The sequence below is a fragment of the Protopterus annectens genome, chromosome 3.part0, assembly GCF_019279795.1.
Source record: "Protopterus annectens isolate FY-2018-M chromosome 3.part0, PAN1.0, whole genome shotgun sequence".
In the NCBI taxonomy this organism is placed as follows: Eukaryota; Metazoa; Chordata; order Ceratodontiformes; family Protopteridae; genus Protopterus; species Protopterus annectens.
Window position 1 is genome coordinate 616,928,028 of NC_056731.1, and position 25,918 is coordinate 616,953,945.

Below are 25,918 nucleotides of genomic sequence, written 5' to 3' on the forward strand. Positions count from 1 at the left end.
AAGCCTGCAAGAAAACAGATTCCTCCAAGGAAGGGTTAGTGGACTTCCAGTCACCCCTCTGTTTCAAGATCTCCAGTATGTCTCCAAAGAAGACATAGTCAAGATGTGACAAAGGGGACCCTTTACCCTCATCGTAATCTGTATCTTCGGTGAGGGAGTCTTCTGGACAATCAATGTGCTTCATGATCTCTTATGGAGTGGCTCTTCAGGGGGGAGATCAGAAGAGGACTCCAAATAGAGGATGCCCTGCAGTAGGGTGTCTTGCTGCTCCCATGCCTGTTGTCCCAGAGTAGTGGACTGTGGCAGCTGCGAACCAGAGGGTATGTCTATATGGGAGTTTGGCACCGAGGGGGGTAACTGTGAGCCTGCTGAAGCGAGTGCCCTCTCCATAACCTAAAAGGCAGGCCCGCCTGAAGAGGGATGGGTTGCCCAGAACCAAGAAAGACAACTTCGGAACTAAGGTCACACCCTGTTCCGATGAGCCCACCTCCAGGAAAGGAGCCACGAGAGGACTCAGAGCTTTCAAAGCAGCCCGAACCATAGACGATGCGGTAGAAAAAATTGGCTCTGTACTAGGGATCATGGTGCCAACAGACCAGCCATGGTCTCCATTGTGGGTCAGCTCTGACTGAGCTATAGTCCACAGGGTAGGCTCCAGAACCAAGGTAAGGTCTACCAATGGGACCGAAGAGGTTGGCACCAGGAAAGGTGCCAGCTTTGATGGCTCCAAGAACTGCGGGGAGATTGAACGAGAAATGTAGGTTCGAGTCTGTGGAGAAAAACCTTCGGCACCAGGTGGGAGGACGGTCCTGGAAGAGGTTGGGATGCCTCTGGCCACTAGGAGCTGATCCATGATTCTCACTACATCAAGCTCTGAAAGACTTCTGGTGCAACGGGTTGACATCCCCAATGGAGATTCAGGCCAGCCTAGGAATGGACTTAGTTGCTGTCCAACAAAGGGGTCAACTGACGGAGAATATCTGGTCCTGGCTAGTGTGTCGAATTTTGACACCGTGGTCAAAAGACCAAAAGGTTGTGATGTGGGGGGGGGGGGGGATGATCTGTTTTAATGGCATGATTATTTTGGGTGGAGAGAGGGTCTGTGGTATCATGGAAGGGGTTGGTACTGTGGGAGAATTAGTCATTGCCATTGTTGGTTCCATGGTCAAGGACAGCACCATGGAAGGAGTTTTTGACTCCGGTGCCAACATAGGTGTCAAATTCATTTTAGCAATTTTTTGTTTTGGTTCCATATGACCCTGGGCCTTAGTGGTTTTCTATTCCTGCATATTAGGAGGTGAAGGTACTGACTGTCTCCTCTTCTTAGACTCTTTTTTAGGAGGGGTTGAGACCTCCACCTCAGATAAAGCCTCCGAGAAAGGGGTTTATAAAAGACCCTTCAGGATTAGCTTATTCTTGCACTCGGTTAATGTGTTGGCACTAAAGCCCTTGCATAGTTCGCACGGGGGTTGAACTTTTAAGTGTGGTACCCTCAGACAATAGACACAGGACAGATGGCCATCGGAATTGGGCATCTTCCCGCCACACTTATCACACTGTTTGAAACCAGTAGTGCCCTTTTTATCCACCATAATACAAGTATCAGAACAACAATGAAACAACAGTAATGAAAAACAGGAATTTAACAGTAAAGAAAAGTGCTGTCAATGATAGCCACACATGCACATACACACACACACACACACACACACACACACACACACACACACACACACATAAAGACGGGCAATTTTTTTTTTTTTTTTTTTTAAACAACGGTAAAGGGAGAAAAGTACCTAAAAGGGTAAGGAAAGGAAAGGACAATACCAACAATGGATAAATTACCAAAAAGGTAAAGGAAAGGGAGGGGCCTATACCACCGATGGTACTAAGAAATACCAGTAAAGGTAAAAAGGAAGGAAATTCTCACTCGCACCAGTAGACAAATATCACAATGTATAAACTACTAAAATAGAGGAGTTATAAGCAATTATAAAAGAAACAAGGTCAGTATTTTGTTAAAAAAAGAAAACACTTAGCTTGAGAGCTGGCCTGATGCATCTTGAAACTCTATGCAGCAAACAAGATCTGAGGAGATTAGGAGAGGGGCACTATGGGCAACCTTAGTTCGAAAGTTTTTGGCTGGCACGAGCTTGTTATATCAGCCGAGTCAGTTCCGAGGACAGAACCAAGACCCATCAGTCATAAATGAATGAAGATTAACAACATCAGATTATTTGTTTCCCCCTTATTTGTTGATCTACCAGACCAATGACATATTGTCTGTCTGAAACACAACAGACCCAGTGAGGAGAGAGTGTCTTGGAAGGCCTGCAACACTAGGAGGACAGCTCTCACTTCCAGGACATTGATATGCATGTTGGCCTCCTCGGCGGACCATGTTCCTGGAACTGCCCTTCTCAGGATGTGCCCCCTTCACCCAACCTGGGAGGCATTCATGGTCACTATGGCCTTGGATTGGGGGAGAACAAAGGGATGTCCTTCTTGACCTTGACTGAAGTGTATGCACCATAGGCAATTGTTTTTGCAAGCCTGAGTTATTTTTATCTAACTGGACAAGGTATGTTAAAGAATGGACCACTGAGTTTCCAATGGCCATGGAAGAATTCTCATATGGTACTTTGACAATGGCGGTAAGATGATTGCCACTGACGTGGGTCCCAAGAATTGAAGGATTAATCGAGCTGAGAGAGAGAAAAGTGTTTTGGATGATCTTTCTGACATGGAACTGAATAGTCTGAACTCTTGACAAGGGGAGAGATACTGTTTGTGTGATAATGTGATTGTATTGAATACAACACCAATGAATTCCAATGTCTGTGTTTGTTCCAGATGAGATTTGTTGTAATTGATTTAAATGCGGAGATGAGGGCATAATTGGAGTATGTAATCTCGAGCTTGGATCAGTTGATGCCTGGTCAAATTGGTTATGAGCCAGTCGTCTAGATATGGAAACACTAGGAATCCCTGAAGCCTCAGTGAGCTGTCACTACTGCTAAACACATGGTAAACACCCTGGGGGATGTGGTGAAACCAAACACCAGAGCTCTGAATCAGTAATGAATGGCACCCAGCTGGAAGTGTAGATATCTCCTGGATTGTCTGTTCATTTTGATATGATAGTACACATCCTGAAGATCTATCAAGCACATCCAATCGTCCTTGTGCAGAAAAGGCAAAATTGATTGAACCATGACCATCCAGAATTTTGTGTCTTGAATTGGCTGATTTGGGTTGCTGAGATCCAAAACTGGTCTCCAGTCCCCTGATTTCTTTGGCACTAAAATGAATATTGAGTAAGTTCTGGGCTCTTTCTGGTCTGGGGGGGTACCTCTTGGATGACTCTTTTTTCTAGCATCTTGTTTTTTTCTAGTGCTGCTGCCTCCCCTCTGACTGGGTGGAACACTGGGGATTTTCTTTGAAATGAACAGAGTTGGATGGGAAAATGGTATGATATAACCTCTGTATCTTATCCTCCACACCCATGAATCCTTTGTAATTACTAACCAGGCTCTCTAGTGCAGGGATAAATAACCCCTGACTGCCTCAAGAGATGGACAGCGGGCAGTCGGGCCTCCTTTCTGGAGAACTGGTAGAACCTGTCAGAGAAAGCATCTCTATATCCTTGATTATGAAGACCTCATCTGCCACAAGGGCAGCACCTTCCATTAGATTTCTACACTCTGTCCTTGGGGGGAACTGTCTCCACATGGATCTTGGAAGGTACCCTAGGATTTCTTGAACCACATTTTTTGACCACCTCATTGATTGCTAGAAAAGATTCGTTGAAGGGTCAAAAAACACATGCCCACAGCAGACAGTTTTACCTTCCTGCTTACACCTATAGAGTGTCTTTCACCTTGGGACCAATAAGGAACTTCTGTCAAAGACAGCATTAATGAAAGAAGCTTTGAAAGGTTCTGCAAAGTCACACAACTGCATCCAGACATTCCTTCTGATGGAAATATCTGAACCTGCTGTCCATGAGGTACCTTCTGCTGTGTGGGGGATAAGCCTCATAGACAAATTTGAAACAGACTGAAAGGTAGCCAACTGCCTTGGAGGATATGGCCCCACAGAGGGATTTGGAAAGTTCCTTAATCAAATCCCTCTGGAGTCTTGTGAAGTGTGCCAGATAGTTCAGTGACCGGAGTGCAAAGGTCACTGAAACATAAACACGCTTCCCAAATCTGTCCAACATCCTAAATTTCTTGTTGGGGAGTGGACAGAGGAGCTTTGATCTGTTACTTCCTTCTTCATGGTTGATTCTACAACCATGGCATCAACTTGTACTCCCTTGCTCCAAATAGTTCTGTCCTTAGATGGTGCCAGGATCCTGTATGGTCTCTTGGGTGTAGTTCAATGGTATCAGTATTCCACGCTCACTGTGAGACCAAATCAATGAGCTCATCAGCAGGTGGAGTCACCCAGGAGGTTGACAGGCCAGTGTCAAAAGCCACCATGAATACCGACTCCTCTTGGGAAGGGTTGTCAGAAGACCAACCACCTCTTTGTTTTAGGAGTTCCAGAAAGTCTCCAAATGAGACATCATGGGGTGGTGATCTTGGGGACCCTCCTCCCTTATCGAAGTTTGTATCTTCTGTGATAGACTCTTGAGGAGAGTCCAGTTGCCTCCTTTTGCACTTTTTCTTCCTGGGAACTTCTTCAGTGGGATGTTCCAGAGAAGTGTTGGAAGAAATCAGTATATAACTTGGGCTGGCTGTCCCTGTGGTAAGGATGATTGAGGCTCAAGATGCAGGAATGAATGGGCTAGGGTGGTCAGAGATGAAGAAGATGGAGAAGTTCGAGCTCTAGGGATAGAGAAAGCTCTCTCCACTACCTCAAATGCATCAGAGAGAAGGAAACTGATGGCTCTGAAAAGACATGCTTAGAGGCCGTAAGCTCCCTCTACCCCGAGAGCAGAGCATTCACAGAGGGAGTTGGAGCTGAGCTGCCTAACACTAAGGCTCTGAGGGGAAGAGATGGCTCCGGCAGCTTCGGAGTTGACACCAACACCTCAGATCTGGTGTTGATGCTTACGGCTCCAAGACTTGTCCAGCTCCAAGGCACTTGGAGATGCCACCGGAGATGAAGATTCCAGTATCTTCAGATCTGATGTGAATGACTCTGGAACCCTCAGATCCAAAACTCCGATAGCAGAGGTCAGATTAGAGAAGGAGCTAGCAAGAGGGGGGTTGTACTAGTAAGCGTCTCCAGACCTGATGGGGGTCAAAGCTGGGAAAACCCCTATTTGTATCTGATCAACAGAAACTTCCTCATCATCCTGTCCATGTCAGCTTCAGTCAAACTTTTGAAGCAACGTGCTGAAGATGCTGTTGACGAAAGTCATGAAAGATGATGCCTCAGAGACCACTCCAACAAGGGGGAAGGTAGTCTGGAGGTAAATAGATCCAGGGCAAAGAGTGGCAATCAGATCTGAGATTTTTCTGTTCTGTTTTTTGGATCCAATGAGCTCAGATCTGAAGTCTTAGAAAGCTTCAAAGGAGGTTCCGAACCCAAGCAGATGAAGTGGTTGGTTCCAGGAAACACTTCCAAGAACCCTTCTTCTCTGTTTTTTTAGGAGTTTGAGCCAAAGAAGATGCTGATGAAGATGTAGATTTAAAAGATAACAAGCCTCTGAGTATTTATTTGTGTTTTCTATCTACAGGAGTCCTAGGGTTAAAGCCCTTACATATATCAAAACTAGTGTCAAGGTGTGATGGGCCTAGGCAATACATGCATTTAGAATGCACATCTGACAAGGAGATCTTGAAACCCAAGGGTGTCTCAGACATTATTCCAGGTAAAAGGACAACAAGGAAGAAAAATCTTTTTTTTTTTTTTTTTAAAGAGAGATAGAAAAATAATATAGAGAAATAATACTATACCAACAATGGAACTATAAAAGTACAAGACATATGAAAAATACCAACAACTGTAATAAAGGAGCACACAAGTACTTTAGAAAGTTGAGTGGGAAAAGTGAGGAAGAACAAGGAACTATAAAAGTAACAAAAGTGAGAAATTACAGAGATATACCAATAGAAACACACTGACAGTATCCAAATCACTAGAGACTCAAGAGCAAAACATTGACCATGTCCATAAGCTAAGGCGGCAAATGAGATCTGATGTAATTTAGGGACTATCGCATTATGGAAAAGGGAAGAGCTTGAGAGTTTTCAGTGATCCACGAGCTAGTAGAAGTGACTGAGTCGACTCCAAGGATCAGATCTGAACCCAAGAGTTGAGGAACGAATGAAAGTTGACATCAGATAGTTAAGTAGCTATTAGTATGCATTCTAGTCCTGATAAGACAATAAAAAAATCAGCCAGTTTATAAAAAAAAAGTTAGCAATCTGTGGGAAAAACCCAGACTGTGACCCAGCTAACCCAAGTTTGAGTAGTGAGTAAAGTAGGATGGGAAATGAATGACATATGGATTGCCCATCCTGGAGATAGGGAGTAGTGGTTTCCCAATGGCCACAGTAGCACCCATGCAAGTATATGCTTGTACAAAAATGAAAGTGTCATTGTTAGGAGGATGCGGGCTTGTTGCTCCCAAATTGATCATGGTAGTCCTTTGTATGTATGTATGTGAGAGTGCATATATCCTGGGAAAGCATAGAAAGCCCCACTGGTGATGCAGGTGCTGACATCAATCACCAGGGATGGGGTTATGATCATAACAGAAACAATCGCATATCCAATGCTCACAATGAAGGAGGAATATAAGGAGGAACAATGTGTAGTTCTCTAGACTGGGAACAATTATGGTCTGCCCTGAAACACAGATGTCCCTGGGGGAATGAAGGCAGAGCCTCAGGTTGTTGAGATGCAGTTGTCTTCCTTCAAAAACTAGATGGAAGAATGAGCCTCACCAGGCACTATAAACACCTTCATGGTTCTACAGATGACATTTTCCTTCAGACATCTCTCTCAGCTGCAAGCAGTGCCACTTACCTCTGACCATCTGACAAGGAATGGCCTTCAGAAATGTAAGACAGCAGCTTACTGGTCCACAGACACAGAAAGGAAAAAGCATTTAGAACAAAAAAAGGTTAGCAATCATCGAATGAGAAGTTTCTCCTAAAATACTATGATCAAAAGGGTAAGCGCTCACATTTTAAAAAGCATCCAGTTTGTCACTGAATGATGGGCATTTTATACAGGTACTTGCTTCCTCCCAAGGTACAGAAGTATACACTTATACTGAGAATCTAAATTATTTCCTTCCACTTTAGTACAAACCTGAGAACGTTTAATAGAACCATCAAGGATTTTCTTTTCTTCTTCAATTTTCTCCATTATGAGTTTTTGAAGCAATGGCGCATCCACTCCCCTGACTACTGAAGTAATCTGGCCATCCTGGCAAAATTAAAATGCTTTTTAAAAGACATGCACAGAAAGCTCTACAAAAATAAGCTTGTATACAAATTGCTAAAAAAAATAAAATAATGAAGATATTGCTATGCAGTACAACCTAGCTTACTATCATTTTCATAAGCAATTAAGTTTGGATATCATTGGTGACATGAGATGCCAGATGACTCCCAGTGGTAAAAGAAAATGAATGGATACTTCAGAGCAGTAGTTGATTACAGAGAACAGACAATTACAGGAAGGAGACTCTGGACACCAACTTTATACCATACAGTAAGCGTCATGGAAATAAAGACTCATACTGTGAGGTTTATAGTTCATGTACACATACACACACACACACACACACACACACACACACACACACACACACACACACACACACACACAGTCACTCATCTGGTAATCCTTTGCTCAGATGTATACAAAAAAACATCAAGTTATAAAAGGTTTTCTAATAACTTTCCCTTAAACAATTAGACTGGCTGGAATTACCCCACCAGCTCCTCCTACCTCAACTACAGATTATTCACTCTATCCTTTACCAGAACTCTTTCTGTCCTAGCCTAAATCCTATTATCTCTAAATATTGCCCCACCAGACCACTACGTAGCTCTGACCAAGATATGTTACAAATATATAAACCCAAGACCAAAACTGGTTGCAACTTGTACAGTTATAATCCTATCCTATCCCTAAAACATCCATCTCAATTCAAAACAGCCTCTAGAGAATATCTGAAAACAATCTGGTCTTGCCACTGCACTCATCCTCTCTAAGCTACCTTCCCCTGCACCTAAGACTCCTTTCGCCTCCCCTCATCCCACCTTTATTCTTTTCCTGTTTACCATATTGCCCCCTTCTCTTTCCTTTTTTGCATAATTTCTGCTATCTCCCTCCCTCCTCTACCTACAATCTATTTGTTAGCTTTTCTACCACCTATTACTCATCTCTTTGCTACCCCCCTCTCCCATTACTCACTCCCACTTTTAAACCCTACTAGGCATAATGTTTTGCAAATTTAGTGTGCAATGATATAGAATTATTTATGAAAATATCTTACTCGATTAATGGTATACCCTTTGCATAATCTCATTATTACAGCCTTTGTAAAGCTAAACTCATATTGTATGTTAATTGTGAACTGCTACCTGACTTTGTATCCAAAATTTTATACTACTATGTTATTAAATTTATCTTACTGTGGAGCTTTCCTCCCCGGGTCTCCACTGAAAATGAGCCACTAGGCTCAGTCGGACTAACCCAGTCATCAAATGTAAAATAAAATAAAATAAAATAAAAATAAATAATATGGCCCAGTACAACTTAGTTTATAAAAACAGGCATAAAATAACTACTTAAGTTATAAAGGGTTTGATACAGAGTAATTTTGTCATTGGTCACAATTAAAGCTGATTGAGACTCCAACCATACTTCATTCTTCATTGGTGACCGCACGCTGTTAAAAAAGGCATTCTCTGCAGTGTTCTGTTTCATAAAAGGTCTCCACAATACGTGAAGGATGCTATTTTGTACTATTATGTCACATGTTTTTACTATGGTAACCTTTACAGTGAGGTGGAAATTTTGTGTACATACAGTCCCCCATCTTGTAATCCCCTGCTTAGATGTTAATTTGTTGTCCTTGTACTGCCTCCATGCAATCAGCTACTGCGCTCCAGTATGCATGCACTTCTTCAATCACTGAGATGGGAGGCTTCTGGACCCTCACCTTAGTGGTCACACTTCTGACTGTTTGGGGTGTGCCATTTTAAAGAATGGAGAAAAAGATGGTGGAAAGTATATCAGCACAAGTTTTTTTTTTTTTTTTTTTTTTTTCTTTAGACAGATTAAGTATGTTAACAATGATATCTTGTACATGAGCAACATGTTACTTTTTCCACATAATATACGGGTAGGCCACTGTACTACAGCAGTACACTATTAGGCATATTAAATTTTAGTTGCCCAGATGGATAATAGAGTCTTACCCTGCCTTTGTTCACATAGATAAATCACAGTCTTAACCACTGCCCACCACATACTCACTGCAGTGTACTAAGGTGAGGATAATTTTCTTAGTCTGATGACTATCAGTGCTGTTTCTTATTTTTACTTAACATTTGTTGTATTGCATTATCTGGACTTGAGTCTTTAAATAATCTTTATTACTAACCATGGTATTATATTAATCATATGTTGTAGTTTTTGTATGAGACTCTCAGCTTTCTTCTGTACTGTACCTAGTAATATCTTTTGGCTTTTCCCAGTTAGGGGTCGCCACAGCAGTAACAGCCTGCATTTCATTGCTGGAACCTGTGTTCTAAGAGACTACTTTTCAATCTATCTGAAAATATAAAGAGCTAAGTATATTTTTTTTGGTTTTAGAGTTTGCAATGTTAATTGTTTTTCAGATCTCTGCTGAAAGTGTTTTGTCTCACCTACCCTCCCTATTTCTGGCTCGTAGTTTAAATTTGGTGGCTTTTGCAGTCGCCCGCCCCACTGTAGATTTAATCTGGGACAATCCCCCAGTCCCATCTCTAACAAATTCTACCTAATAAACTGCTTCTGCACTTGCTTTTAGTCCTTTTTAATTTAACTGCATTTTTTAAACTGTGTTTGGTCTAATACTGCTACATAATCAAGTGTGCTAGCTTGCACTGCATGTGAATTATTTTTACTGCTGTTTTAGCTACTTTTCTGTAAAAAAAAAATTGTGTAAGCCTGTTTCCTACCTTTCCTGTAACTTGTGTAGTCCAGATACAGATTTGCTGTATCCAGGACTGTGAGTAAGCTTCTGAGCCCCCAAGCCTTTCTGTGTTGGAGGGAAGCCTTCTAGCTTATCAGAGTGAGTGGTAAGCACTAGGTAACCTTTCTACCACATAAGGAGTGGTTCTGGCCCAGAAATTGTAGTTATTGGCCATTTCGGCAATCTTTTCAATTTCTCTCAACTTTCTGATTTGAAAGCCTGCATTTGCACTTGTTTCTGTCCTGTAACTAGTCTAGTGCAGATACAGGTTCTTAGTTTTAGCACATAAAAATTTGCTTATTCATGCTCAGCACTTGTTCAGAACTTGTAAGCACTAAATAAGCTACTAATTTCTATAGCACTCAACCTTCCTCATTACCTAGAGGAAACGTTTTTGCACTTACTTTTCTCACTAGCTTAGAGAAAAACAGCTCTTGTACTCACTTTCCTCACTTATCTAGAGGAAAATGTTTTTTTTATTCAGGCATGTCCAAGGGTCAGCTCCCAGTGTTCTCTCCTGTCTATCTGATGAATCTGGGCATCTTGAGGCAATGCAGAAATTACCTCATGTACACAGACAACCCTCTCCTCCTACCACTCAACACTACAACCTGTGAGAGATGCACTTATCTAGCCAATCTGGAGGTAAAGTTCTCTCCAACCAAGACTGAACTTGACAGTCAAGAGGAGAGGGTAAACATTTGCACCACACCACACTCATCACATAGTCTCACTAAATCTACACCACCAAAATCCACACATAGTAACATAAAAACATTTGCGGAGGCTTTCAATAATAATCTGTTTAAGCAACAGAGACCTCCAAAGCAGAAGCGCAAGCAACCTCCATCCCCCAACACAACCCAAATGACACATAGCCCACAGACTCAGTGTGCCACTCAACCACAGCCAATAAGGCAAAACAATGTACCCAACACACTAATCATAGGTGACTCTATAGTCAGGCACACTGATGTCCCACTCACCAGGCTAAATAAGGAGAAGGTTACTATCAGCTGCCTGTCGGGTGCCAGGATCCGCCACATAACCCACGCACTCAGGTCACTCCACAACAAGTACAAATATGACTGTCATTGTCCATGTTAGTGTGAATGACCTGAGACGTACCTCCCTGGACTACATGAAAAGAGACATGGAAGAGCTCTCCGATCTTGTAGCCCAGGAAGGTATGACCCTAGCCATGAGTAGCATTCTGCCATCGCTCAGAATGGTACCGCAGTACAAGGACAAAATGACTGACTTCAACAATTGGCTAAGCTTCTGGTGTCATTCTCAGGGGATCCAGTATCTATCTGCTTGGGATGACATGGTCGACAGACCACGATGCTTTGCCAGAGATGGCCTGCACCTGTCGCACCTAGGATTCTGGATACTGGCTAAGGCTCTTGCCGCCCCTATAGTGCCTTTTTTAGGCAAGGTTCAAATGACAAATTCACCACCATAACAGGAACAAGCAAGCAAAAACTGAGGGTAATGCTACTCAATGCTAGAAGTCTAAATCTCAAAATGCACTCACTCGAGGCACTCCTTAAAATGGAGAACATCGATAACTGTGCAGTGATTGAGACCTGGTTCAAGGCTCCAGAGAGCACCCCTGCACTACCAGGCTATAACTCATACAACACTTTTCGGCCATGTAACCTGGACCGAAACACCAAAGGTGGAGGTGTGTCCATATTCATTAAGGATATCCACACCTCCAGGCTAGTTGCTCAGCTTAATGCATCCGAGGTTATCCAAGTGCAACTAACTCTGGGCAAAACTGCAATCCAAATTGTAGCTTGCTACAGATCCCCCACCATGCCCCAGGATTCCCACTCCTCTTTTCTTGATGTACTGGAAAATATTAGGGTTCAACCAAACACCCTAATAATGGGCGACTTCAACTACCCCACCATTAAGTGGGAAAACTACTCATGTACCAACTCCTTAGCTCAATGCTTTCTGGAATTCATAAACTCCAATGCCCTGGATCAACTTATCCACACCCCCACCAGGGGCAACAATATCCTAGACCTAGTCATTACCAACATGAGTGACTGGTGTTCCACACCTGAAGTCAACTCCTCGTTGGTCTGATCCAACCATAAGCTAATCACCCTTGATATCCACATCCTGCCCCTATGCCCCATTAATGAAACCATGGTAAAAAATTTCTCCAAAGCCGACTTCATGCTTCTTAAGACAGAAGTGGTGAACTTCATGACACCCATGCAGATGGACAATACAGTTACAACTGCTGAATCATACACAACTGCACTCTATAAGCACTTACACAAGTGCATGGATCATGCTATCCCAAACAGAACCAAGACGCTATCCTCCAAAAAAAGGAAGCCAATCTGGTGGTCCCCTGCCATAAACAAACTGTACAATAGAAGGAATAAACTGTTGTAAAAGAGAGTAAAATCCCATGAGTGGAGGAGCTCCCTGGTCAGCCTCAGTAAGAAGCTGAGATCCCTTATAAGATCCGCCAAAGCTAGCTACGAAAACAAAATCGCCACTAATTCTAATGACAACCAAAAAGCATTCTATAGCTATATCAAGAATCTCGATGGCAACACCCAGATCTGCTCTGGGTTACAGCACAATGGCATGAAAATTACTGAACCAACTGATATTGCCAACATCCTGGCAGATAGGCTCAGTGCTAACATTACCCTCCCACCCCCTAAAGGGCCCATATCTATACAGGAAGAATGCAGAGTCCCTGTAATCACAACTATGCAGGCAAAAGCTGCACTCTCTAAAGCCAAAAACACAGCATCTATGGGACCGGACAACATCCCAGGCTGCGTTTTACATGAACTTCAGAACGATCTGGCTCCCCACCTAAGCACCATGTTCAATAATAGCCTTGCATCAGGCTTTGTGCCCACTGAATGGTGCACAGCAACAGTTATCCCACTCCACAAAGAGGGAGCCACTACTGATCCCGGGAACTATCGCCCTATCAGCCTGACGAGCCTGGTCTGCAAGGCCATGGAACGTATCATCATGGAACATAAACAAAGACATTGGTAACCTCCAAACTCTGGATCCCACCCAGTTCGGGTTTGTGAAAGGCAGATCATGCCTCCTGAACCTGATCAACGTCTTTGAGGCAGTTACCCAAGCTGTAGATGAGAGTAAGGTGGTTCACACAGCCTATCTTGACCTCTCCAAGGCTTTCGATACCATTATAGCTAAACTCACTAAACTAGGTATAAATCCCTATGGCACAAGATGGGTTGCCAACTGGCTCACTGACAGAACCCACACTGTAAAAGTTACACACTCCAAATCTGACCTCAAACCAGTGACAAGTGGAGTACCACAGGGTTCAGTCCTGGGACCTCTCCTGTTTGGTATCTACTTCTCTGAAGTACAGGCTAACACAGAAGGCCTCTGGCTAATGAAGTTCACAGATGACTGCAAACTAGGAGCCATAGTCAAGTCTGCAAATGATGTGGACATCCTACAGAAGGGCCTCGCTGAGACAGATGCCTGGTGTCAGAGCCATGGCCTCAAGCTCAGTGCCAAAAAGTGCAGTGTCATCCCCTTTGGTAAAAACTCTGTACCCATGAACTACCACATAGGCAGCAATCTACTTAACACCGAATGTGTGATAAGAGACCTTGGGACCCAAGTGGACAGTAGTGTCTCTCCTTTGATAGTCACATCGCCACAGTAGTCAGAAAGTCCTTCTACGTAGCACACCACATCATAAAAGGGTTCTCATCCAGGAAAAAAGAGGTCATTGTTCCCCACTACTCGACACTCATTAGACCCATTATAGAGTACAACACCCCTTTTGGAATGTACCTCACAAGATATCTGCAGCAGCTGGAAAGGCCACAGAAGTACCTCACAAATGCCCTACACTGACCGTCACAAAAAACTCCAGCTTTACTCCGTAGCATATCACCTACTCCGAGGTGATCTCTGCCTAACATATAAAGCTATTGCAAACCCAGAGCTGTTGGACATGCTACACCTAAAGAAATCCCAATCCCTCCAAGCTACACGCTGTATGGACCTAAACCTTGTCACCACAATAAACAGGACATGCTGGAGGAATAGATTCCTGTCCCAAAGACTTCCCATACTCTGGAACAGGCTACCCATCTATGTCAAGCAAAGTTCTTCATTAGCACTCTTCAAGAAAAATCTTGATGAGTGGATGGGAAATAGGAAATACACCCCAGGGATCACTTCTGTGTCTCTGCTCAACAGTGGCACAGGAAAATAACTTTCTTGGGTGGCATAAGCCAGGGGAACCTTGTTGGCTAGGCTTATGTAGGCCCTTGGGCCGATAGCCTAGTACCTACCTATGAACCTATGAACTCCGGTCCTCTAATGATTGGCAGTGGATTTTTTTTATGGTGCCGAGTTGCCAGCTCGATGCCCAACCTTCAAAGAAGGCACACCCATTCACGCATGCACCTACCTGCATGTCTTTATACATCACTCGACCATGGGAGGACATGCAGACTCCACACAGAAGGCGCTCCAGCTGAGAATCGAATGGGAAAACCTCTTGCTATGAGGCGACAATGCTAACCGCTGCACCACCGCGGCCAAACTTCTTCTGTACTGCACCTGCTGTTGATTTTTTTATTAATGCGAACATTATTGTTATACCGGCTACTGCATATTGCAGTTTTGTATAACATTCTCAGCTTTTTCCTTAGTGGGCTTATATCTGGACAGTGCAACTTTGCCTATGTGGATGTATAATTGCATAATCAGTTAGGTATTTGCATCTCTAATATATAGCTTACTTGCAAAGACAAAGGCTGCAATTTATTGTTATCTTTCTTCTAAAACTGTTTACCCTAACTGTATATGTAAGATCTTTAACAGCATACCATTAATACCATTACCCATGTATTCCTCACTTTAAGGCACCAGTTTAAGTAGCACTTGTGTATCTGAAGCAAACTGCTCAACTACCACTTCTCCCCCCATGAAACCCCCTGTAACAGTACTGAGGATAGTAGAGAGAAACTACAGTTGTATAGGTAAACTTACCATGATTGTAAATATTTGGATGATCACTGCTGTAGTAACCTAAGCTATACGGCTTGTATTTTGTGTGTGATAAAACAGCTGGCCGACTTTCAAAGTTTCAGGAAATGCCCATGTGCCTAAACTGTTAGTTAGCTTGAGTTGAGCTGACTGAAAGTCAGGTTTCAGCAGAAAACCTTTCAGAGCTTTCATGCCAACAGACACAGGGAGGTTAAAGCCCTAAGCGGATAATGCTAGGAATATAATAATAAAAAGTCTACACCCTGGCATAACAAACACAAAAATTAAGGGGGGGGGTGGAGGAAAGGAGCAGTTACTGTAGTGATCATAAGAACATGTACAGTTATGGTAAGTTTACTTACACAGTTGTATTATGTTCTTCGTAAGAATCACTGCTACTGTATCCTATACTGCATGGATAAATTATCTTAGCTTAAAACGACTGTGAAGAAGAATGAGGGTCTAGGAGCCCTAGAAAATGGTCCTAGCAGAGCTTCTCCTAGACATGGAGAAGGAATCTAGTAAAAGTGTTCATAGAGGACCACATTGCTGCTTCTAGAATATGTCTTAGCATTTAACTCTTTTCAAAAGCCACAGATAAAGCTATGGACCTGCTTGAGTGAGCCCTGACTGGAATTGTTTGTTCTGGTGGTATAACAAAGACTAATAGCATGAGACAACCATTATGAAATAGTGTGTTTGGACACAGGTTATCCTTTAATCTCACCTTCACAAGAAATGAAAAATGGATAATAAGTTCTGAAAAGATTTTGTTCAGAGTACTGCAGCTGTCTGTGGACATTAGTTCTATGGCAAGATCTTTTCCAAAGTACGTCGAAATAACTAAAAAAAATCTAGCCAAGCTAGACTTTTCACTGTGTGATTCCTTAAAACCACTTGCATTAAAGGTAACATGGGATGTATGCAAATGACCCCATTGAGGAAATCAGGTGTTTCAGCTATATGGCAGTTCTGAATATCCACGACTTTTCTGCCTTTTTAAGTCTGTAATGGACAAATTCAAGCTAATAAAGCCAAACCCTACTAGCTGTGGACATATATGCTTCGGCTTTCTTATGGCTGCATCAGCACAGCATAAATGGAATGCTTGACTAACGTTTGGAGACACAGGGTTGTTGTCCCCAACCAATGTCCATAACAATTAGGGTGACTGCAAAATATCACAACTAATAAACTAAAACAGTGAGTACAAAGGTCACACAGAAAAACTAATCAGTAAAAACTCAAAAGAAAAATCTAACCAAGCTAGACTTTTCACTGTGTGAGTCCCTGAAACCTCTTGCATTAGAGGTAACATGGGATAGATGCAAATGAGCCCTTTGAAGACATCAGGTGTTTCAGCTATATGGCAGTTCTGAATGTCCAAGAATTTTTCCCTTTTTAAGTCTGTAATGAACACATTCGGGGCAATATAGCCAAACCCCACTAGCTGTGGACATGCATGTTTTGGCCTTCTTATAGCCTTGTCAGCACAGCATAAGTGGAATGCTTGGCTAACATTTGGAAACACAGGGTTGTCGTACCCAACTGATGTCCATACCAATTAGGGTGACTGCAAAATATCACAACTAAAAAAATAAAACAGTGAGTAGCAAGGTCACACAAAAAATAATCAGTAAAAACTCAAAAGAAAAAACAAATAACCAAGCTAGACTTTTCACTGTGCGATTCCTTGAAACATCTTGCATTAGAGGTAACATGGGGTACACATAAATGACACCTTTGAGGGCATCAGGTGTTTCAGCTATATGGCAGTTCTGAATGTTCATGAATTTTTACCTTTTTAAGTCTGTAATGGACAAATTCAGGCCAATAAACCAAGCTATACACACTGAGCAGAGTGGAGGAGGTGTTGACTACAACTCTTAGCTGAGATATACAAGTATCCTGTTTTTTTCGATTATTTATACCGATTATTGTTTCTAGCAATTTATATATAGCACTTTTTATTGCCTGCTACATAGTTTTTGAGTATATTTTTGTTGCTATTAACTAATCTGCATGGGTAACTGATTTGTTTGCAGTTAAAAAGCATTCTGTAGAGTCTCGTTGCTCCATTATCTGTTTAAAATCTTTCATTTTGTGGCTTTCTGTAGTGCTTACTGTCTGTAGGCTAATAGCTTTAGTATGTCCTAGTTCAGAATTGCTGGCTCTGGGCTTGTTTGTTTATACAGTGATTGTTCAAAGCACATGAACAGGCCATCTTGAATTAGCTGAAGCCTTTCTTTACCTTGGCTAGATTGTGTTAATTGGCTGCTGGCTAGTGGGGGCTGGTTCTTTTGTGTTTTTGTAAAAAAGTTGTCTAAGGTTGTATCTTCTGGTATTTAAGCCCTAACTTTGAGAGGGTTTCTGTCTATACACACTGAGCAGAGTGCAGGAGAGGTGTTGACCACAACTCTTAGCTGAGATATATATGTATCCTGTTTTTTCAATTATTTATATCGATTATTGTTTCTAGCAATTTATGTATAGCACTTTTTATTGCCTGCTGCATAGTTTTTGAGTGTATTTAAGAGCTATTAACTAATCTGCACGGGTAACTGATTTGTTTGCAGTTAAAAAAGCATTCTGTAGAGTCTCATTGCTCCTTTATCTGTTTAAAAACTTTCATTTTGTGGCTTTCTGTAGTGCTTACTGTCTGTAGGCTAATAGCTTTAGCATTGTCCTCACCCTCCCTGTTGGTGTCTTGTTGTTATACTTAGTGGCTTTACAGTTGCCCGCCCCTACTGTAAATCTGATCTGGGACACTCCTCCCAGTCTAGTGTCATTAGCTCATTCTACCTAATACAGAGAGAACATTTGATAAGGCCTTCTGTTTCTTCTTTTTCCCTTTCAAAAAAAAAAAAAAAAAAAAAAAAACATTTTTGCCTGAATCTCGTGTTCTGACTGTGCTTCTCAAACATTTTGGAAATATACAGAGTATACTTTAGAGCATTTATTATAACTGTAATTGCCTTAATATTGCTACAAATCAAGTGCTCTAGGTTGCATTGCATCTGAAGTGTTTATGTGTTTTAGCTGCTTTTCTGTATATATAGACTTCTCTGTATATGTAGACTAGCTACTTACTCTGCTGTGTTACTACCTCTTAAATAATTTTTCAGTTGTGCACTTGCCTTGCTTCATTTAAAAAGTTTTAAATTACTAATTTTGTAGAGTTTTAATTGCATTTACTGTTTAGGACTAAACACGCAAGTGTGTTAGCCTTTTTTGTGTTTATTTACTGTATTATTGCATTGTTTAGCCTGTTTCAACAAAAAAAAAATACTATCTTGTTAGCTCGTTTCCAACCTTTTCTAGCCAGTCCATATCCCAGGCTTTGCTTGTCTCAAGACTTTATTTTCTGTGCTCTGAGCTATCCAGACCTTGCTGTGGTAGAGGGAAGTCCTACTGCTTACCAGTGGGACTGGTGAGCATTGTACTGCCTATCTAACGCTAGAGGAGTGGTTTCCAGCTCTGAAATTGTAATTTTATTAGCCTTTTTGGACTGATTTCTATCCCTTTCAACTTTCTGGCTTAAAAACGCGTCTGTTTGCAAATATTTCACATTGTGCAGCACTGCAAGGCTACAGTTAAACTGTTCCAGGTGCCAGAAAGTCTTCTCTTCAAATTTTCCCTTAGAACTACCTGGTTTCTCAGTAGTAGCACTAAAATCTGAACCCCTGTGACTAGCACTTGCTCTAGAACCTGCTGGAAAACACTAGGAAGCCTAAAACTGATTCAAGCACTCAGCTCTCCTTGTCAATAAGGAGAAATTAATCATAGGCACTAAACAGCCTATAATTGCAAAGTACCTTGCAAAGGTAAGGGAAAACAGCTCTTAAACTTTACAAAAAAGCACCTAAACAGGCATGTCCAAGGGTCAGCTTACGGTGATTTCTCCTGTCCATCTGGTGAATCTGGGCATACTGGGGCAGTGCGGCAACTGCCTCATGTACACAGACAATCCTGTCCTCCTACCACCCAACACTGCAACCTGTGAGAGATGCACTTACATAGCCAAACTGGAAGCAAAGCTCTCTCCAGCCAAGATTGTGCTAGACAGTCAAGAGGAGAAGGTTAACACCTGCACTACACCTCAAGCAACTCATAGCCCTTCAAAACCCACACCATCAACACTCACACATAGCAACACTAAACCCACATATGCAGAGGCCCTTAACATTAACCTGCCCAAGCAACAAGGATCTCCGAAGCCGAAACGCAAACAAACACCAGTCGCAACCAAAGTGACACATAGCTCACAACACCAGTGTGCCACCCAACAACAACCCCTAAGGCAAGACAATGTACCCAACACTTTAGTCATAGGTGACTCTATAGTCAGGCACACTGATGTCCAACTCACTAGGCTGAACAAGGAGAAAATTACAGTCAGCTGCCTGTCGGGTGCCGGGATCCGCCAGATAATGCATGCACTCTGTCATTGTCCATACTGGAGTGAATTACTTGAGACGTACCTACCTGGACTACATGAAAAGAGACATGGAAGAGCTCTTGGATCATGTGACCCAGGCAGGTATGACCCTAGCCCTAAGTAGCATCCTGCCTTCGCCCAGAATTATACCACAGTATAAGGACAAAATGATTGACTTCAACAATTGGCTAAGCTTCTGGTGTCATTCAAAGGGGATCCAGTATTTGTCTGCCTGGGAAGACATGATCGACAAACCATGATGCTTTGCCAGAGATGGTCTGCACCTGTCACCCCTGGGATTCAGGTTACTGGCTAAAGCTCTTGCCACCCCTATAGTGCCTTTTTTAGGCAAGGTTCAAAGGATAAAACCACCACTGTAACAGATACAAGCATGCAAAATCTGAAGGTAATGCTACTCAATGCTAGAAGTCTAAACCTCAAAATGCACTCTCTCGAGGCACTCCTAAAAATGGAGAAAATCGATATCTGTGCAGTAACTGAGACCTGGTTCAAGGCTCCAGAGAGCACCCCTGCAATACCAGGCTACAATTCTTACCGCACTTTTTGGCCACAAAACCAAGACCGAAACACTAAAGGTGGAGGAGTGTCCATATTCACCAAGGATAGTCACACCTCCAGGCTAGTTGCCCAACACAATGCATCTGAAATTCTCCAGGTGCAACTAACACTAGGTAAGACTGCAATCCAAATTGTAGCTTGCTACAGATCCCCCACCATACCCCAAGATTCTCACTACACCTTTCTAAACATACTGGAAAATATTAAGATACAACCAAACACCCTAATACTGGGTGATTTCAACTACCCTGCCATTAATTGGGAAAACTACTTGGGTACCAACTCCTTTTCCCAACGGTTCTTGGAATTCATAAATTCCAACGCCCTGGATCAACTAATCCATTATCCCAACAGGGGGTCCAATATCCTAAACCTGGTCATTACCAACATAGGAGATAGATGCTCCACACCAGTGGTCATCCCCTCATTGGTCAGGTCTGACCATAAGCAAATCACCTTTGACATCCACATCCCACCCCCACCCCCCAGTAAGGAAACCTCCTTAAAAAACTTATCCAAAGCCAACTTCATGCTACTGAAGTCAGAAGTGACAAACTCATAACACCCACGCAGACGGGATCTGGAAGTTCGACTGCAGAATCCTACACTAAGGCACTGTACGAGCACATCCACTCATGCATGAATCATGCCATCCCAAATAGGACCAAGATGCTCTTCTCCAAAAAAAGGAAGCCAATCTGGTGGTCCCTTGCTATAAACAAACTATACAACAGAAGGAAGAAACTGTTGCAGAAAAGAGGAAAATCCCAGGATGCAAAAAACTCCCTCACCAGCCTCAGTAAGAAGCTGAAATCCCTCATAACATCCTCAAAAGCTAGTTACGAAAATAAAATTGCCAAAGATTCCAAAGACAACCACAAAGCATTCTATAGTTATGTCAAGAATCTAAATGGCAATGCTCAGATCTGCTCTGAGCTACAACAGAATGGCATTAAATATACTGATCCCAAGGATATTGCCAATATCCTGGCAGATCGATTTACTGCCAACTTCACCCCCCTCTCACCCCCTAAAGAGCCCATCTCAATACCAGAAGATTGCCAAATTCATGGCCACACAGGTAGAAACCGCACTCTCCAAAGCTAAGAATACAGCATCCATGGGACCAGATGACATCCCAGGCTGTGTACTACATGAACTACAAAATGAACTGGCACCTCACCTAAGTGTCATGTTTAATCATAGCCTCACCTTAGGCTTCATGCCCACTGAGTGGCGCACAGCTACAGTTATCCCACTCCACAAGGGAGGATCCGACTTGGATCCCAGGAACTACCGTCCCATCAATCTGACAAGCCTGATCTGCAAGGGCATGGAACGCATTATCATGGAACTTATAAACAAACAAAGACATTGGCAACCTTCCAACACTGGACTCCACCCAGTTTGGGTTTGTGAAGAGCCGATCTTGTCTCCTGAATCTGATTGACTTCTTCGAATCAGTCAACAGAGCTGTGGACAAGGGTAAGGTTGTCCACACAGCCTATCTGGACCTCGCCAAGGCCTCCGACACCATCCCCCACTCTGGAATCATAGATAAACTTACTAAGCTGGGCATAAATCCCTACGTCACTCAATGGGTTGCCAACTGGCTTACTGACAGAACCCAGACTGTAAAAGTAGCCGACTCCAAATCCAGCTCTAGACAAGTGACAAGTGGAGTACCTCAGAGTTGAGTCCTGGGACCACTCTTGTTTGGCATCTACTTCTCTGAAGTACAGGCCAACACTAAGGGACTCTAGATAACAAAGTTTGCAGATGACTGACTGGGAGCCATTACTGAATCCCAAAATTATGTGGATATTCTACAAAAGGGCCTTACAGAAACAGATGCCTGGTGCCAGAGCCATGGGCTCAAGCTTAATGCCAAGAAATGTATAGTTATCCCCTTTGGAAAAAACATGTACCCATGAATTACCACATAGGTGGCAGGACACTAAACATTGAAAGTGTGATGACAGACTTAGGGACACAGGTGGACAGTGGTCTCACTTTCAATAACCACATCACCACAACAGTCAGGAAATCCTTCTATGTGGCACACCTCATCACTAAGGGCTTTTCTCCTGAAAAAAGGAGGTCATTGTCCCACTGTACTCATCCCTCATTAGACCCATTATAGAGTATAATGCCCTGTTTGGTATGTACCTCACAAGACATCTGCAACAGCTGGAAAGGCCACAGAAATACCTCACTAAAAGAATCACAGGCCTAAAGCAGATGCCATATGCTGACCATCTAAAAAAACTCCAGCTATACTCTGTGGCATATTGTCTACTCAGAGGCAATCTCTGCTTAACATACAAGGCCAAGTCAAACCCTGAGCTGTTGGACATGCTCCGCGTAAAGAAATCCCAATCCCTCAGAGCCACACGCTCCAGGGATCTAAACCTTGTCATCACAATGAACAAAACATGCTGGAGGGATAGGTTCCTGACCCAGAGACTCCCCATACTTTGGGATAGATTGCCCATATATGTCAAGCAGAGTGTCTCATTGGCCCTCTTCAAAAGGAACCTTGATGATTGGATGGGAGATAGGAAATTCACCCTAGGGATCATGTCAGTTGCCTTGCTAGACAGCGGTCCAGAGAAGTAAATATTGTGGGAAGAAATTTCCAGGGAATTGTTATGGCTAGGCTTGCATAGGCCCTAGGGCCAATAGCCTAGTACCAACCTATGACCCTCACTAGCTTTGGAAATGTATGCTTCAGCCTTCTTATGGCTTCATCAGCACAGCATAAGTGGAATGTTTGTCTAACATTTGGAAACACACAGTTGTCGTGCCCAACTGATGCCCATAACAATTAGGGTGACTGCAAAATATCCCAACTAACAAACTAAAACAGTGAGTACCAAGGTTACACAGAAAAACTAATCAGTAAAAACTCAAAATAAAAATCTAGCCAAGCTAGACTTTTTCTGTGTGATTCCTTGAAACCTCTTGCATAGAGGTGACATGAAATATATGCAAATGACCCCTTCCAGTTATGCTGTGCTCACGAGACCATAAGAAGCCCAAAAAATGCATGTCCACAGCTAGTGGGGTTTGGCTTTATTGGCCTGAATTTGTCCATTACAGACTTAAAAAGGTAAAAAGTCATGGACATTCAGAACTGCCATATAGCTGAAACACCTGATGTCCTCAAAGGGATCATTTGCATATATCCCATGTTACTTCTAATGCAAGAGGTTTCAAGGAATCACACAGTGAAAAGTCTATCTTGGCTAGATTTTTTCTTTTGAGTTTTTACTGATTAGTTTTTCTGTGTGATCTTGGTACTGTTTTAGTTTAACATATGTAGAAATACACTATTATCACTGCAAAGAATACTTCTGATAACATAGCAATTTGTAAAGTTTTAATAGCTTTTATTGTTCACAAAATATTTTCTTTTGTTTATCTTATCTTTTTAAATTTATTTTTCAGAAATGGCCTGGAATGCAAGATGTGTGTAGGCTGCTAGAGGTGTGACATTTCACACCACTTAGATGCTAATGAGTTTTAGAAAACTGGTGACATGTACATTGCCACTCTGATTGGAGAACAAATGTTCTCCAGCAAGGTGTTAATGTACAGGTAATGCCCAGTGAAAAGTTGCTGTGGAGCTGGAACTGTAATGGAGAAAATGGCTGTCTTTAGTTTATACTCGTTAAGCAATGGTTTTGCTGTTTACTGAGTGTGTGTGTGTGTGTGTGTGCATGAAAGTGAGATTGATCAAGCCATTATTTTACACTCACTAAGCAGCATTTTTGCTGTTTAATGATGAAAAAGAAAAAAAAAATAGAAAAGTGTACATGTGTATGCATGCATGCACGAAAGTGAGATTGATTGAGCCATTATTTTACACATCCTAAGCAGCATTTTTAAAAAATTAAAAACATAAAAAAGAAAGTGTGTGCATGCACGTGTGTTTATATATACGTGTGTTTATGTTTCTTCGTGTGAGTGTATGAGTGCTTGCATGTATGAAAGCAGAGTTGTGTGCGTGTGTGTGTGTGTGTGTGTGTGTGTGTGTGTGTGTGTGTGTGTGTGTGTGTGAGTGAGATTGATCGAACAGTGGCAGCAGTAGTTAAGATGTGTTTGCATACCTCTCAACTTCTTAGCTCAAGAAATTTGGATAAAGCTTAAAATAAAGGGGGAACAAAGGATCAAAAATAGGAACAAATTATAAATATTGCCCTTATAAAATTAGACAGTTGCATGAATAAAAAAAAAGAAGCTCTGGAGCCACGAGTAGCTACAACTGTACTATTTATTTTGCAAGTAAAACATTCACAGACACAATGCTGCTTCTTCAGGCATTCTGATGCCTGGTGTCTGAAGAAGTAGCATTGTGTCTGTGAAAGTTTTACTTGCGAAATAAATGGTACAGTTGTAGAAACTCGTACCTCCAGAACTTTGTTTGTGTTCGCTGGTTCTGGACTCCTACACAAGGTTTTCCTGTCACATTAAAGTTGCTTGAATAACAGGATTTGTGTTAGCATGTATATTCTGAAGGAAACAAAGTCTGAAACTCAAATGTATGTCATTATTTAGTGACTTCAGTCCCCAATGATTGGCAACAAGCCACGTGTTTTAGGAGTAAGGGACGAAAAAATAAAGTAAATATCTGTATATTTTTTGAAAATGTTATATTTTGGATGTGAAATAATTCTTCTAACACCATTTATATATACTACAGCAAATTTAAAACATTAGGTGGAGGAAGTATTTTACATGAAAAAATATATAAAAAAAAAATATAGTAATAATTTGAAATGTTAGGTAAAGGAAGTATTTTACATGAAAAAAAATATTAAAAAAATAATATAGTAATAAAAAAACAAGTAAAACAGTTTTACAGACAGCCCATTCTCTAAGCATAATAATGCCCTTCCAGGGGTGTACAGTCCCTCCTCCACATAACACCTCTGGACTGGCGTTATTCCTGTTGGACATTATTGCTTGCATAGCATTTACATACGGAATGCCATACTTTACAAACACTTCCTCAAGGAAGAAAAAAATGGATAACAAGGTGAATAGCTACTTGAGGTGCAAAATAATAATGAAAATAAAATGAAATGCAGCATATAAAAAGAAATGTATTTGTTCTTGTTGGTATTTTTTTATTACCAGACTTGTCAGAAGTCATGAATATGGGGCGGAGCCTAGATGGCCAGCTAAGCACAGCACTTTTTCTGAGCTCTATAAAATTAATATGACAGGAATTAGTCTAATATATATATATTTACATTTTATAAAATCGAATCTAGTTACTAATAGTCTAAACTTTAACTTTACAAACTTTGAAGTTTCTATTCCAAACAATTCCTGTCAAATTATTTGAGGCTAAATTTGAAGGAATATGAACAGCTCCAAGTCTTAACAATCTGATGCTGCACTGAGAAAAGAACTACAGCTGGTGTCTTCTACTCTACAATCACTATATCTGAAGACAGGTGACTTCCAACAAAAGCTGGAGAATTTAAGTGAGAATAGTTCTAAACAAACTGAAGTTTTTAGAGACCTTTTTCAAGATCAAAATAAAATAATGGACATGGAAACAGCCATAACTGACATAGATAGAAGATTAAAGGAGGATGAACTGCATACAGACTTTCTTCTCAAACAAACTACAAAGCTAATAAATAAAATTGATGATCTTGAAAATCGGGAGGGAAGGTGCAATATTTGAATTTTTGGAGTATCAG